The sequence below is a fragment of the Tenrec ecaudatus genome, chromosome 1 (assembly GCF_050624435.1).
Source record: "Tenrec ecaudatus isolate mTenEca1 chromosome 1, mTenEca1.hap1, whole genome shotgun sequence".
NCBI lineage: Eukaryota > Metazoa > Chordata > Mammalia > Afrosoricida > Tenrecidae > Tenrec > Tenrec ecaudatus.
Genome location: NC_134530.1, coordinates 232,239,879 through 232,256,934, shown reverse-complemented (window position 1 = coordinate 232,256,934; position 17,056 = coordinate 232,239,879).

Sequence of the window (17,056 nt, the reverse complement as noted above, 5' to 3'; positions counted from 1 at the left end):
TCTGACTTTAAGAAGAATTTCCAGTAACATTTCAGTGGTCCCATTCACTTGTTGCTGGCCATGTATTGTTCTTGGGGCTGAAAGGGAGGAGGATGGAGGGATAGAAGCCCACCACCTGTGCTCCGGTAGAACTGGAGTTCAAATCCCCACCCTGCCACCTCCTGGTTGTCGTTAAGTGGGGTCCAAAACATGTTTGTCCTGCAAAATGAGGATAATACCTAGTTCACGAGGCAATTTTGAGAATACAGTTTCCTCAAATCTTGACCTTCCTAGAGAGTCAATAAATGCTACTCATTTATCTTCGTCATGCCTTCTTGAAACTAACAGGCCATATGGAGCGCGAGAACAGGAAATGCCAAGGCCCAGATGGAAGATCCCACCACTGACTGACTTTCATAAACACCACCACCCAAAATCAATAGGCACATTGATTTCTTATTTTGCAGTTAGTGTTTACTGAGCATGTACTACATGCCAGGCACAGTGGGAGGTACTTTTTAAACTACCGTATATACTAGAGTATAAGCCAAGTTTGTCAGCACATTTTGAATGCAGTTTCTGTGGTAAAATTAGGTACCTCGGCAGATATTTGGGGCAGCTTATACTCGAGTATATATGGTACCCAGTATTTTAATTTATCCTTGTAATGACTCTGCGAGGTGGTTATTATCAGTTCTCCAGGTGAGGACACCCAGGCTCTGAAAGGTTCAGGAAAAGGCTCCCGAATGATTTGGACAGGGGTCTGACTTAGTTTCATCTTCTGTCTGAAAGCTAGACTGTTGTACGAAGAGTGGCTATGGGGTAGAAGAGACACAATGGCACTTAACAGTATTGCTCCCACATCTTAGCTTGACTTACAGGTGCTTGTTGGGCATGTGAGCACTTCTACCCTTGACCTTACGAGAAAAGCCATACTCTTGAAGTACCCAAAGAGTCCTAATTGTCAAATGTCCTGTGCCCTATGTGATGCTGGACTCTCTGCCAAATTTGCAATTACTTCACAATTTGCTTGGACTACAAACATAAGCCCTGCTATTGACTGTGTAAACTGAGTAGGGCTTTTGGGACTTTTATTCTGTTTCCCAAAATATGATGAACTGAAATCATCGAATGATGAACTTGTACTTGAAATTGGAGTGGCTGAGAGTGTAGTGAGTCACTTCGTGAGCTTATACCTATCAGTCGATCCATCAAAATGTGTCCTGCTGCTAGATTTGCTTTCAGCAGTATGTTTAGGCACCTTGGGGTTTCAAGGGCACTAGCAGAGTAGCTCTTGCCCTTGAGGAAAGTAATGTCTTGTTAAGAGAGTCAATTAATGCATTGAAAGTGTCTAGCACTGCAAACTCATTGCCATCAAGTCACTCCGACTCATGTCATCCCTAATTGGCATAGTCAAGCTGCTCCGGAGGCTTTCAGAGACTAAAACTTTATAGAGTCAACAGCCTCACCTCCTGTACCCAGCAATTAGGAGGTTTTCGATATGTAAATTCAGTAAGCATTTAATGATTACCTAGTGGCATTGTGGGCTAGGTGATGGGCTGCAGACTGCAAGGTTGATGGTTCAAACGCACCAGCTGCTTCTCAAGAGAGAGACATGAGACTCTCTGCTCTAAAACACCCTACATAAGGTCACTATGAGTCAGAATGGACTCCACTGTAGTGGAGATTTGTATGGGGGTGGGGGTGGGGGTTACTTTGTGCTGAGTTCTGTGGACAGAGCTGTGGATAGACAGTGATGGATCCTTGTCCTCCGGGTGCTCACAGATCATGGAAAACAGACTGGGCCATCCATTACTACAGTCCAGTAGGATGAAGGCTCATGCAGGGTCCAAAGGGCTCTTTCCAGGATCACACTCAAGGCCAGATGAAATTACTATGTGGTGGAATCCTAATCCCCACGTATCATTAATCAAAAAGCATCCACAAAACACACCCTTAAAGCTATTTGCTACAAAACACACCCTTAAAGCTATTTGCTATTATGTGCCCTTAAGCCCATTCTGACTCACAATGACCCTACAGGATAGAGAAGAAGTGTCCTGTTAGGTCTCCTGACCTATGACCCTTAGAGGAGTGGATCTCTCACAGAGGACTCTCTCTCACAGACCTACTAGGGGCTTCAAACCCCAGCCTTCTGATTCACAACCAAGCACATAGTCCTTTCAGCCTAGAAAATCTCATGAGGCAGTTCTATTCAGCCACATGGAGTCATCATAAATTGAACTCTACTCCATGGCATCTAATAGCAACATACATATTCACACACACACACACACACACACACAATGGAAAGAATTGTGTCTCTGCTCCCCACAAAGCATGTTGAAATCCTAACTCCTGCTCAGGTGCATATGACCCTATTTGAAAGAAAGGCTTTTCTTAGGCTATGTTAATATGGTCATGCTAGAGTAGAATTCCTCCTATGCATAATTCTTCCTAAATGATGGATTATAACAGGCACACAGACAGGAGGATATACACATGGGGGAAGAGACCATGTGAGGAAGCCTAGGACCAAGCCTAGGAACACCAAAGAATGCCTGCTACAGACAGGGAAGGACTCTCCCCTACAGCCCGAACTCTGATTTGGACTTTTAACTACCCAAGCGGTGAGACAATACATTTCTGTTCATTAAAGCCCCCCACTGGAGTCCGAGTGGTAGAGTGCTTACACACTGGGCTGCGGTCTGCAAGGTCTGAAGTTGGAAACCACCAGCGCACCCCTCGGTAGAAAGATGGGGCTCTCGACTCCCACAAACAGTTGCAGTCTTGGAGACTTAAGGGCCAGTTCCACCTTGTCCTATAGGGTTGCTATGAATCAGTATCAACTCAATGGCAATGAGTTTTGGGTTTTAACAAGACAAGCACAACAAAATGAAAACTATCAATGAGTCAAATACATGACTAGAGAAAAAGAAGACCCTGCTACCAACAACTAAAACTGTTCATCTGCCTGGTGGAAATACGTGTGATTTTCCACACACCCCCCCACCTCTACATACATATTTCTGAATTGTCCTATAAGGAAGGTATGCTAATTCTTAAAAGATAAAAGACTAAATTTTATATTACCCCATGCTCTCATCCAGTCTTGCTTTGAAAGGGATGCTGAGGACTGAAGTTCCATCCCAATCAAATCTTGGCTCAATGTGCACCCCTCTGAGTGCCAACCGTGCGCCCGGCACTAACTGAGCAGCACGGTGCCAGCCGGTCAGACACGGAGGGGCACCGCAGGAATGGCGCTGTGGGTTAGGGAGGAATGGGATGACTAACTCATCCTCCACAGAGTCAAGTTCTGTCCTGCTCAGCCCAGCACCGACTGGCACCAGGACACTAGAGGAAATTCACAATGCATTCAGCTACAGTTAAGAAGGCTGCTGTCAAGTGGAAACAGTGTCGGGCTTGGATTTAAAGCCCGACTCTGCACGAACCCAAACCCCGGGCCCTCCCTGAGGCTGCAATGCCTTCTGTGGGTCTGTATTGGGGTGGGGATAGGGGAAGGCCCTCCAGGAGGCAACAAGAGTCCTAGATCTGCCACTTGCTGGCCTACGAGGTTGGACAACTTACCGGGCCACCTTTCCCTAAGTAAGTGCACATTTCAGTGACTTCATCTGTCAAATCGAGCAAGACTTCCTGTAGGATGTGTATACCTTGGAAAGGGGAGGTTGGGGAGGATATTCAAGGATGCCTGATGATCTTTTCATCTCGGTCCGTGAACTTTTTCTATTTTTTCAAGTTGGATATTTTATGAGCATAATAGTTGGTCTTTGTTCCACGAACTTTTTGAAGCTCCATCATGCCCAGTAACTTAGTGTCCAGCGTATGATAAGTGACAGTTAAGTTGGAAATGGGAGCGTCTATTATTCTGAAAGGCCTCGGGGTGGTGGTGGTTTCAAATGGTTTGCACTCAACTGCCAATCTAAAAGAAACCTAATCCTCAAAGTGGACCACTAGGTAGCATCATGCTAAATGGAGCCAAGACTGAAGTGCCCAAGGATTTCATCTTGCTTGGACCCACAATCAGTGCTGGTGAAAGCAGTGGTCAACAGATCAATGACACGTTGCCGTGGGTACATCTGCTGCACAAGATCTCTCTTTAAAGTGTTTAAGAGTAAGGGTGCCATTTGAGGACGAAGGTCCATGGGCTTTTCAATCACCACCTATGCATGTGAAAGCTGGTCATTGAGTAACGAAGACTGCAGAAGAATCGGTGCACCGGAATGATGGTGCTGGTGAAGAATATGGAACAGAACAATCTGTTTGGGAGGAAGCACAGCCAGAATGCTCCTGAGAAGCGAGGATGGGAAAACTCCGTCTCACATACTTTGGCTATGCTATCAGGCGAGACCAGTCCCTGGAAAAGGACATCATCCTTGGTGAAGTAGAGGAGCAACAACAGCAACAAAGTAGGAAGATGCTTGGTGAGATGGAGTGACGTGGTGGCTGCAACAATGGACTCAAATTGAACAATTGTGAAGATGGTTCCAGACCACGTGGGGTTTCATTCTGTGGTCCAAAGGGTCCCTGGGAACCGGAACTGACTTGCCAGCACCTAACAACCCTGGCTTGTAAGCCACGTGTTACTGTAAGTTCTGAAGTGCCTTGTACTTATTCTAACCTGTGGTTTTGAGTTCTGGGTCTTCGGTCATTGAGGAGCCAGTGAGGGACGATTGTGGTTGTGATAGCACGTAAGAGTTCCTTTTCCCTCGTCATCTCCTGTTAAGCTGGCATTCTAGAGAAGACACTTGTACCTGGTCACACAGCAGTTAGTCACTTGGGAGGAGTCATCTTATCTCTGACTTGACCATACTTAAATTAAAAAAAAAACAAAACACTTGCATCTTGCTAAAGAATCGCAGTCTCCTTCAGTTTTATTTTTTTCTCCACTCATGTCAATGTTTAGAACTGAGGTGGAAGAGGCCTAGGGGGTCTTTTAAGGCTGTGGGAACCCTTCTCTCTCTCTCTTTTTAAAATCAACTTTATTGATTTGCAGGAGGGTGGTATTTATTTACATATATTATTTTCCCTTTTGTTTGTGGACTAAACTAATGACCATGAGAGACATATTCTATGTAGTGGCACAGCCCCTCTCATCAAATCAAATCAGTAACAGGCTCCCATGAACCCCTCCCCCACGCCATGTGGTTTCTTTTCCCACCTTCCAGCCACCAATACTTCTGTCCTTTTCTTCTCCACACCCTTGCCTCTACCCGTCCGCCTCCCCCCCCCCACTGCCCCCCACCGCCCCTGGCTCCTTATAGGCTGAAAGTCTTCTCCTTTGGTGTGAAAACCCTTTTTCTTTGTACTAATGGTGTCATGGAATATTGGTCTTTACAAGACTGACGGACTTTGCTAAGCAAAAAATGTTCTCTAATTTTGTCAGGACATCCCTGATTTGAATCCCACCTCTTTCCCTCCGTTTCCAACCCTGAGCCTCTATTCTGAGATAGGAAGTTACCTGCCACAGAGCATTGCTGGGAAGTATAAATTCATTTGCTTCCTCACCAAGTAGGTGTTGAACTCTGGCCATACGGCAGGAATTTTCTAAAGTGCTGGGGGTACTAGCACAAACAAGGCGGGCCAAAGAGTCCCCACCGGATCCCCGCAGAGACCCTAACATGAATTTCCTCTCTTGTATGTACAGTGAAACAAGGCTGCGGTGGAAAGAAAGAGACGCTCGCTCCATTGAGAAGAACCAATGGTGTCTCTCCTTGAAGGTATTTGAGGAGCAAAATGGTAACCTGTACTGGCTTTTCAATTATGGACCAGGAAGGGGTCCGCCCCCGCCACCCCTCATGCTGACCGGGGTAAGGGAGAGGCTGGGTGAGAGGGGTGATAGACATCCTTTCTGACAGAGGAAGTTTTCATTCTAATTTTCACAGCCCCCACCTCTGCGCTGGCCCCCTTACATGTCCCGACATGTCCAACTGAAGGAAACACAAAACGAAAACGAAACAAATGCTCCACCTGAGTCACTGTCTGTGTTTCTGCTTTATCTCCAAAGCAACCAACTCCCACACAATCAAATCTCGTTCTATTTGGGTTGTTAAACGTCATCTTTGTAATTAAAGCACACTGGGATTGTTATAAAGTCAACAATTGGGAAGCATGTTCGTAGAAACTTCTCTCTGATTCAGACATATTTGGATGGTGATGTCGCAGAGGTGGAATGCTAGCATGTTGGCAAACGATCAGCAGAGGCTGATATTACCCAGTGAGAAGTGAGCCCAAGTCAGCAGTGGAAAAGCAAGGCGGGAAATTGAAACCGAGCAATTCCCTGGTAATGTTCGTTTCCAATCACCTAGGCTCTCCTCTTCCTGTTTTACCCCTTTTGTTAATTGTAAATGACCTCTCCATGACTGATGCAGACATGTGAAAGTCTCTTTGCTGTGGCTGTCTTTCCTTCAGGGAGATGGACTGGCACCGGGGCTGTGACCATGGGCTCACACGTAGCAAGGGCTGGTTAGTTTCTCTGGTGGAAAACCCTCAGTCCTCCACTTCCCAGGAGAAAGAATTCACCCCGAAGCCTGGTAAAGGGTAGAAGAAGTTTCAGGTTCTACACAGGCGCCCTCAGGGCACTTTGCACCCAGACATGGGAGACTGAGGACAGGAAAAACCACAGGCCAAACCCAAGGAGCAGCTGGAAAGAGTGCAGTGGGCTGGGAAGCATGGCCCACGGTACTGACTGACCCCACTGCCTGAATCAAGCTCACCTGGCCCAGATTGGGGACTACCCAGGTGTACCGCCCACCGACGTCTACCACCCCTTCCTGGCTCAGAGCCTGAATTTGGCACATGCTCAGTAGACAACCTGGTCTCCATGCTGGCTACCTAACGGCTTGCGCGTTTCCTTTCTTTCTTTCTTTTTTAAATTTTTAAAAAATATTTCAACCATGAAAAAGTCTTCTTTGTTTTATTTTGCCTATTCTTTTTGTTTTTAAATCATTTTATTGGGGGCTCATACAGTTCTTATCACAATCCATCCATACATCCATTGTGTCAAGAACATTTGTACACTTCTTGCCATCATCATTCTCAAAACATTTGCCTTCTACTTGAGCCCTTAATATCTGCTGCTCATATTGCCCCTCCCTCCCCACTCCCCCCACCAGGTGAACCCTTCATCATTCGTATATTATTATTTTGTCATATATTACACTGTCTGACGTCTCCCCCTGCCCTCTTCTCTGCTGTCCCCCCCACCCAGGGAGAAGACTATACGTAGATTCCTGTAATCAGTTCCTGCTCTCTACCCCACATTGTCTCCACCCTCCAGGCATTGCCACTCTCACCACTGGTCCTGGAGGAGTCATCTGCCCTGGATTCCCTGTGTTTCCAGTTCCTATCTGTACCAATGTACATCCTCTGTTCTAGCCAGATTTGCAAGGTAGTATTGGGATCATGATAGTGAGGGGGGAGGAAGCATTCAAGAACTAGAGGAAAGTTATATGTTTCATCGTTCCTACCCTGCACCCTGCCTGGTTCATCTTCTCCCCACAACCCCTCAGGAAGGGGTGTCCGGTTGGCTACCCTTGGGCTCTGAGTCTCCACTCTGCACTCACCCACATTTTCAATGATATGATTTTATGTTCCTTGATCCTTGATACCTGATTCCTTCGACAGCTCAGGGTCACACAGGCTGGTGTGTTTCTTTCATGTGGGCTTTGTTGCTTCTGAGGTAGATGGCCACTTGTTTATCTTTGTGCCTTTAAGACCACAGATGCTATATCTTTTGATAGCTGGGCACCATCTGCTTTCTTCACCACATTTGCTTATGCACATGTTTGGCTTCATTGATCGTATCAGGGAGCTGGGCACCCACTGATATGGTTTTTAGCTCTTTGCTGTCTGATAACTGGTCCCTTCTGTACCTTGTGGTCAGACAGGCTCGTTTGCTTCTTCCTTGTGGGCTTTGATACTTCTCAGCTAGATGACCACTTGTTTATCTTCAAGCTTTTAAGACCCTAGACGCTATGTCTTTTGATAGCTGGGCACCATTAGCTTTCTTTACCACATTTGCTTATGCACACGTTTGTCTTTAGTGGTTGTGTCAGGAAGGTGAGCATCCACTGATATGGTTTTTAGCTCTTTCATGTCTGACAACTGGTCTCTTCTACACCTCGTGTAGCTGGTGTGCTTCTTCCATGTGGGCTTTGATGCTTCTCAGCTAGATGGCTGCTTGTTTATCTTCAAGCCTTTAAGACCCCAGATGCTATATCTTTTGGTAGCCTGGCACTGTCAGCTTTCTTCACCACATTTGCTTATGCACACATTTTTCTTCAGCAATCGTGTCGGGAAGGTATGCATCATGGAATGCCAATATATTAGAACAAGTGTTCTTGTATTGAGTAATTGCTTGAGTACAGGCCCAATGTCCATCTGCTGCCTTAATACTAAACCTCTAAATATATGCGCATAGATCTGTTTCCCCACACTCACATAAATATATTTACATATGTACATCCCAGTCTTTGTCACCTAGTTCTTTCCTCTATTTCCTTTTGCTTTCCTCTTGTCCCACTATCATGCTCAGCCTTCGTTTGGGTTTCAGTAATTTCTCTCGGTTACCTTGCCCTTGCTGACTCCCTACCAGGCCCCTCACACCCTCCTTGCTACTGATTTTGGATCACTTATTGCTCCCTTGTCCCTTGGTTGGTCAGCACCACCTCCCTGCCCCCTCATCCCCCTCTCCCATGTTCCCCCGGAACCATTGGTCCCGTTGTTTTCGCCTGCAGATTATTCTTCTAGTCCATCTTATCTAGATAGAGCTGTAGAGATAATAATATGCACCAAAAATCAAGTCATTGCAAGATAGGCAATAAGTGAGAACACAGCTATGACAATAAAAAGGGAAAATAATTACCCGTAGAAGAATAAATGAATTAAAAGAAAAAAAATTTTTAAGAAAAATCTGTAAATAGATAAAGGTCTGAATTTTTATCTCTAGGCATGTCCTTCAGTGAGGTCCAATGGGGTGCCATGCTCTGGCCCCAGAGTCTGTCCTTTGTACTCCCTCGGGGGCTCCCTGCTCTGCTCCCATGGTTGCTGTGTCGCACGCTTTTAGTGCGTTGCCTCAGTGTCACAGGGTCAGTCTGGGCCAGTCCCGGCCCTGAGTCTCCAGTGTTGTCCCCCTTAGGGCCCTGGGCCATCGAGGGACGATGTGTCTCCTAGTGGGATCAGCCATATTGCCGACTGTTCATTGGCTGTTCAGAGCGGGGATATCGTCCTCCAGGCTTACTGGGCCAGGTTGTGCTCCACTCTCTCTTCCTCTCCCTTCTTTTGCTCCCTTTTGTGCTGATCTGAGATGCCCCTTTTCCCCTAGCTGGAGCTTCAGTGCCATCCTCTCAAGTAAATTCTTCTGGGGTGAGGGGCAGTTGTCCACGTAGCTGGTTTGGGGGCCGAGCCCTCAGGCCCCTCCACGGGCTTCCACTCCTTGCCGGCCCGCTGCAGTCGTCTGGCACTGGCTTTTCTTGAGCACAGGATCTCTGTGAGTGACAAGTGCCTCCAGGGCCCTAACAGCAACAGCATTCATTTGACTCGCACTCATGGATTCATTCAAGGTTTATTTTCGGAGTGACAGCCTTCTGTCTTGGCACACAAGATCCGGCCCCGGTGGCCCCTGCCTTTACAAACCCAGTGGGGACCACTCCCCACAAGGACTGGAAGCCCCAACAAGAGCCGCTGATGCTGTGTTTATCTGGATCCGGACGCTTTTGCCAATGGGGACCCTTCTGCTAACATCATTTCTTCTTCTCGCCTCCCATTCCTCCTCCCCACCCCCTGAATCTTCTCCATTTGGAAAATTGTTGCTTAATGTTTAAAATTCAGCTGCAATGGCACTTCTTCATCCCAGTAATGTTAGTCACTTCCAGGATTAGCTACATCATTTGCAGGGCCCCAGGGGAAAGGAAAGCACGGAATCCTTTCTTAACAAATGCGCATTTCAAAATAAATAAATGTAAAATAAAAAACAAATAGGAACTTGATGGGGCAATACCAGAGCTTTAAATCAAGTGTGGGGCCCTTTATGGATGTGATTTGAGTTTTGGGAACAACAACAAATGCCCAAAAAGGCAGGATGGGGCTGGAGGTTGGATAGAAAGGTTCCCAAGGAGTTTGCTGTAGGAAAGTCATTGATAAGTTTGAAGAGTAAGCAGGTGAGCTGCGCTGAGTTAAAAAAAAAAAATTACTCAGCACAAATTTCCTGGCCTTGACCTTACCAGTGCAGTTTGCCGTTTTCTTAAAACTTATTTCTAATAGTTCCCCATGATTGTCCTGTGTCCTTTGGAATCTCATGGAAGAGCCACCATAACCTTCTGAGCTGACTGTTCTGCCTAGGATTTAACTTCCAGCAGATCTCCTTGGAAGTCACTCCCTTGATGACTTGAACCTTGGTATTGGGGTCATGTTGGTAAATCTAAGGCTTGTTCCTGGCTAGGATTCATTCCTTAACATTGTCTTCATTAGCTTTCATCTTGTTTTAAAAGACTGGCCAAAATATAATCTCTTTGAGCTAACTGAACTTTGTGCAAAGGTATTATTATTATTTGTAGAATCCTCTTTAAAGGCAGTCTGACAAGACAAAGACAAGGGGGTTAATGAGAGAACTTACCTGCAGTCAGCCACTGATGGTGGAGACGCGTTTAAACATATTTTGGTTGGAATCAACCCATGCATGTATGAACTAGACCCCAGGAGCAATACTTTTGGACTGGGTTTCCTAAAATAGATCACCAGGATCTAAAGAGTGCTGACTTTTTCAAAACCACACCCCTTGTTGAAGCTGTTTACCTCCCCTTTGCTCTTGCTGGAATACCCAACGCCCTTCTGAACCAGTTTGATGAGTTTCTGGATTGTATTGTTCCCATAGGCAGACACCAAGACACCGCTTAAGATATTCCTTGCAGTTGGATCCTGGTGGCAATTGTTGACTAAAGTCAAGGAATCTCTCTGCTGAGTCACAGATGGGACACACTGCTGGGGACACACTGGTCCTCTTGACCTGAGTAATCCAGGAGAGGTTGCTGGGAGGGAGGCTTCTTTAAAGATTAGTATTGAAGAGACTGTGAGAACGTGGGGCAAAGGCCTTTCAAGTGGCAGAATCAGGAAGGACAATGGCACGCAAGCACAATAGAATATGTTTCCCTTTAGAAATGAGGAGTAGCCAAAAGCATCTGGTCAGGGACACTTAGGGGAAGGTGAGGGTTGGGAAAGTTAATTGGAGGTAGAATATCAATGGTCTTGTGCATCTTGCTGGGAAATGTATTCTGAAATTGAGAGCCTGTGAATGGATACTATTTCAACCAATGAGAATTGCAGAACGATTCTTTGTGATCATGCAGAATCTCCACAGACCAAGAGGCAGCTGTGAGAACAGAACAAGATGATACTTTGTGATTAAAATCAGGAAAGGCATGTGCCAAGGCTGTATCCTTTCACCACACTTATTCACCCTGAAGGCTGAACAAATCATCTGAGAAGCTGGACTTCATGAAGAAGCACACAGCTTCGGTAGTAGAGGCAGGTGATATGCAGGTGATACAGCCTTGCTTGCTGAAGGGAAAGAGGAATTGAAACATGGATGAAGATCAAAGAATGCACAACCTTTAGTATCGACGACAACTCGATATAAAGAACACTAAAATCCTCACAATTGGACCAATAGGCCACCTCAAAATAATCAAAGAAAAGAGTAAAATTGTCAAGGATTTCATTTCACTTGGATTCATAATCACTGTCCATGGACTCAGCCGTCAAGAAATCAAGCAACACATTGCATTGGGCAAATCTGCTACAAAAGGTCTCTTTGACATGTTAAAAAGCCAAGGTGTCACTTTGAGGGCTAAAGTGCGTCTGACCCATGACATGACATTTTCAATCACGTCCTGGCATTTGAAAGCTGGACAACGTATGAGACAGATCAAGAATGGAGGAATTCAGGTTATAGTGTTGGTGAAGAATATGGGCTATACCATGGACTGCCAGCAAAATGAGCAAATCTGTCTTGGAAGAAGGAGAGCCAGAATTCTCCCTAGAAACAAGTACAGCAAGACTTGTCTCACATAGTTTGGAGATGTTATCAGGAAGGACGAGGCCCTGGAGAGGGACGTTGTGCTTGTTAGGCTTGATAAAGCAGAGCAGTGGGTCTCCACTTTCCTCATGCTTCCACCTTTCATACAGTTCCTCATGTGGTGGTGACCCGCCCCCAACCATCAAATTATTTTCATTGCCACTTCATAACTGTCAATTTGCTACTCTTATGAAGCGGGCGACCCCTGTGAAAGGGTCGTTCGACCTCCAAAGGGGTCGCGACCTACAAGTTGAGAACCACTGAAGTAGAGGGTCAGCAAAACGGAGATTCTCCAGGTGCTGGATTGCTACAGTGACTGCAAGCCCGGGCTCACACCCTGCAGCCACGGCAGGGATCAGGTCCTGCTTGGCTCTGTTCTGCACAGGGTTTCTATGATGCTGAATGGACTCAGTTGCGTCTAAGGTAAACCAGAGCTACGCATGTGCTTGGAAAGCACCTTCCCCTCCTGAGAAGGTTGACCAGGAGTGGAGATGACGAACGAAGGCAACTACGTTGGCTATGCCACACAGACCATCTAGCTATGGGACCCGAGCTATTGGCTACTCAGCTTCTAACCTGTTGTAAGCCAAGCCAAATAGGCATGGGAGGATCAGGGCAAGCCAGAGCTACTTAGATATTAAAAGAAGATTCCCGATTAAAAGTAAGGCTTGGCTCAAGAGCCTAGGTTCATCATCAAGGTATATTTCTCACTCCCACGCAGGCTCTCCTCCACATCGAAGTGGTTGGTACACGTGGACCCAGCAGTGAGTGTAATGAAAATACGTTACCTCGTTCCTCTAACGTTCCCCACGCCAATGCTAACGCTGTAAGTCAATGAGAAACGGATGAGGCTTATATTATTAAGAAGGTGTCTGGTGGGGCTGGCCCTAATCCCAACTACATGGACACCCCCATCCTTCCCTCCCAGAAGAATGCACCACAGAGGACAGCACTGAAGCTACAGCTCAGGGAGAGAGCCCAGTCTGATCAGAGCACGCAGGAGAGCGGAAGGACAGTGGAGCACATCCTGGCCCACCTAGCCCCAAGGACAATATTCCTGCTTAGAGCAGCCAGTGCACAGAGAGGACCATAGGGCCGACCCCACCAGGAGACTAGATGTCTCTCACTGACCCGTATCACTATGAGGGACAACACTGGAGGCACAGTGCAGGAATTGTGCCCAATCTGACCCCACCACACCTGGGAGAAACACTAAGGCATGCAACCGAGCAGCAAGGGGAGCAAAGCAATGAAGTCCCCAGGGAATACCAAAAATAGACTTTGGGGCAGGGTGTGGTACCCCACCAGACTTGACAGGAATACACTCCTAAGGGTCAACAAATGGACCTTGGACTATTCATAGGCTTTTCTCTTTCTGTTTTGGTCTTTTTGTTGTTGTTATTTTCTTTGGTTGTTTTGTTTTGCTCTGTTTTTGTGCTTATTATTGTCTCTGCATGCCTATCTAGATAAGATAGGTGGGAAAACAATGGGACTGATAGTTGGAGGGGGGGAGCACAGGAGAAGGGGAGGCAGGAAAACGGAAGTGGGTGTTAACAAACCAGGGACAAGGGAACAAGTGATCTAAAATCCATGGCAAGGAGGACGTTGGATTCCTGGTAGGGCTTCCTGGTAGGGCTTGATTAAGGACAATGTAACCAAGCGGAATTACTGAAACCTGAATGAAGGACGAACATGATAGTGGGACAAGAGGAAAGTCAAAGGAAATAGAGGAAGGAACTAGGAGACAAAGGGCATTTACAAAGGTCTAAATATAGGCATATACATATATAAAGATATTTATATATAATGACAGGGAAATAGATCTAGGTACATATATTTATATGTTAAGTATAAAGGTAGCAGATGGACGTAGGGCCTCTACTCAAGTACTCCCTCAACGCAAGAGCACTTTGTTCTAATAACTAGGCATTCCATGATGCTCACCTAGTTCTTTAATGCTCCCCACCCCCTTGCATGATCCCAATTCTACCTTAACAAATCCGGATAGACCAGAGCATGTACATTGGTACAGAGAAGAGCTGGACACACAGGGGATCCAGTACAGATAAACCCTGAGGATCAATCATGAGAGCAGCAATACCAGGAGGGTAAAGGAAAGGTGGGGGGAGAACTGATCACAATGAGCTACAAATAAGGACAACAGAAAAGTGGGTGAAGAGGGACATAGGCCATTGTGAGACATGAAAAAATAATAATTTACAAATTATCAAGGGTTCGTGAGGGTGGGGGGGGATGAGCTGATACCAAGGGCTCAAGTAGAAAGAAAATGCTTTGAAAACGATGATGTCAACAAATGTCCAAATGTGCTCAACACAACAGATACATGTGTGTATTGTGATAAGAGCTGTAAGAGCCCCCAGTAAAATGATTTAAAGAAAGGTGTCTGGAAAATGTGTAATTTTTGAGAGAATAGGAATACAGACTGCCAATGCAAAATGAACGTCTGCAGTTGCATTCAATTCAATTGAACAGCGCCCTTCTTGTGCAATTTAAAACGGAAGCAACACGTGGACAAGGTAAAAATCAAATGGCATGAAAGTGTTTATAATGCAAACCAAGTGGGCTTGCCCTCACACTCATTCCAATTTCCAAAGGCCACTCCTTCCAACAACTTCTTAAAACCATGTGGGTAGTGAGTTCTGACTGTAAATCATATGTTCTGTGTGCAGAATGGAACTCCCATAGGGTTTTCCAGGTGGTGAACTTGGAAAAGTAGATCGCTTGTCCTGGCTTCTGGGGTATCCCTGGGTGGCTTCAAACTACCATCCTTTCAGCTAGCAGTCAAGTGCTTATTCATCTGGACCACCCAAGGATCCTAAATAATATGTTTATGTAATTAAAGAAAAAATTTCTTGGTCATTTCAAAATTATTTCTACAGACTTGCCTTTCATTTTATAAATATAAGGTTTTAGCAGCCTATTTTTTTCCCAGCCTCTCGGTTTTTTAACTTTATAACTTAGTTCTTTTATTGGTTGCCCCTGTACATTTATACAGACATAAGTTAAAAATATATATTGTTTCCAAACTATACAAACCTTTATTAAACAAAAACATCAAAATATGAAGCTATTCTTTCTCAACAAAACCTCTATCTAGATGTAGAGAAATGGTTCTCAACCTGTGGGTCGTGACCCCTTTGGAGGTCGAATGAGCCTTTCACAGGGGTTGCCCAATTCGTACCAGTAGCAAAATTACAGTTATGAAGTAGCAACAAAAATAACTTTATGGTTGGGGGGTCATCACCACATGAGGAACTGTATGAAAGGCTCCTGGCATTAGGAAGGTTGAGAACCCTGGTCTAGACACTTATGAACGTGCTATTTCTATCTCTCTAAGCCTTCCCCTAAGAACAATGAAGAAGAATAGAGTTTGAGCCTTATCAAAATGGCTATCTGAGCATCCCCGAGGGACCCAACTGTATTCCTTTGAAATATTCTTTGAGTTTAGGGGACCGAAAAGAAGTCTGAAGGGGCAAGATCAGGCTGTAGGGTAGCTGAAGTAAGGTTACCTAATGACATTTTCATAGACCAGGCCTTGCAATCCTTGCAGAATGAGCAAGTGCATTGCGGTGGGAGGGAGGGAGGGGGGGTTGACGGGGAGGATTCCTTGGGACAACTTTCTTGGCCTTTTTCTCACCAATGCAGTTTTCACTTTTCTTAAAACTGGTTCCTAATAAATCCTCATGATCATCTCATGTGCTTTGAGAGGTCTAGCAAGATGACCTCTTTGTAATCTCACAGAAATAGTGGCCACAACTTCTAAGCTGACCTCTCTGCTTTGAACGCATCTTTGAGGTCTTCCTGAGCTTCCTTAAAATGCTTCGTCCATTCTTTAAAATGCTGTTTTATGCTTGCATTCCATGATGCTCACCTTCCTGAAATGATCTCTGAAGAAAAATCAGGTGCATAAGCAAATGTGGTAAAGAAAGCTGATGGTGCCCAGCTATTAAAAGATATAGCATCTGGGGTCTTAAAGGTTTGGAGGTAAACAAGTGGCCACCTAACTCAGAAGCAACAAAGCCCACTGGAAGAAGCACACCAACCTGTATGAGCATGAGGTGTCAATGGGATCAGGTATCAGGCATCAAAGGGAAAACAAACAAACAAACATATCATTGAGAATGAGGGGCAGTGCGGAGTAGGGACCCAAAGCCCATCTGTAGGCAACTGGACATTCCCTTATGGAAGGGTCTTATGGAGGAGTCAGGATGCAGCGTAGCAATGATGAAACACACAACTTTCCTCTAGTTCCTAAATGCATCCTCCCCACCCCACTATCCTGACCCCATGATTCTATCTTACAAATTCGGCTAGACCAGAGGATGTACCCTGGTACAGATAGGAACTGGAAACCCAGGGAATCCAGAACAGATGAACCCTTCAGGACCAGTGGTGAGAGTGGTGATACTGGGAGGAAGGAAGGTGGGGTAGAAAGGGGGAACCGATTACAAAAATCTACATATAACCCCCTCCCTGGGGGACAGACAACAGAAAAGTGGGTAAAGGGAGACATTGGTCAGTGTAAGACATGAAAAAGTAATAATTTATAAATTATCAAGGGTTCATGAGGGAGGGGAGTTGGAAATGAGGTGCTGATACCAAGGGCTCAAGTAGAAAGAAAATGTTCTGAGAACGATGAGGGCAACAAATGTACAAATGTGCTTGACACAATGGATGTATGTATGAATTGTGATAAGAGTTGTAAGAGCCCAAATAAAATGATTTTTTTAAATGCTGTTTTATGTTGGTCAGCATTCCAGTAATTTATTGCAAACTTTAATGATTTAGGAAAATATCTTCTTGAGCTTTCTTAAACAATTGATATTAACCTAGACCTCAAAATCATCCCCCCTCTATAGCACAAAAAAATGTCCCCTTTTTGTAAGCACATTAATGAGACCTTTTTCAGTGCCATCGAGTCAAGTTCGACTCATAGTGGCCCTATGGGAAAGGGCAGTGTGCTGT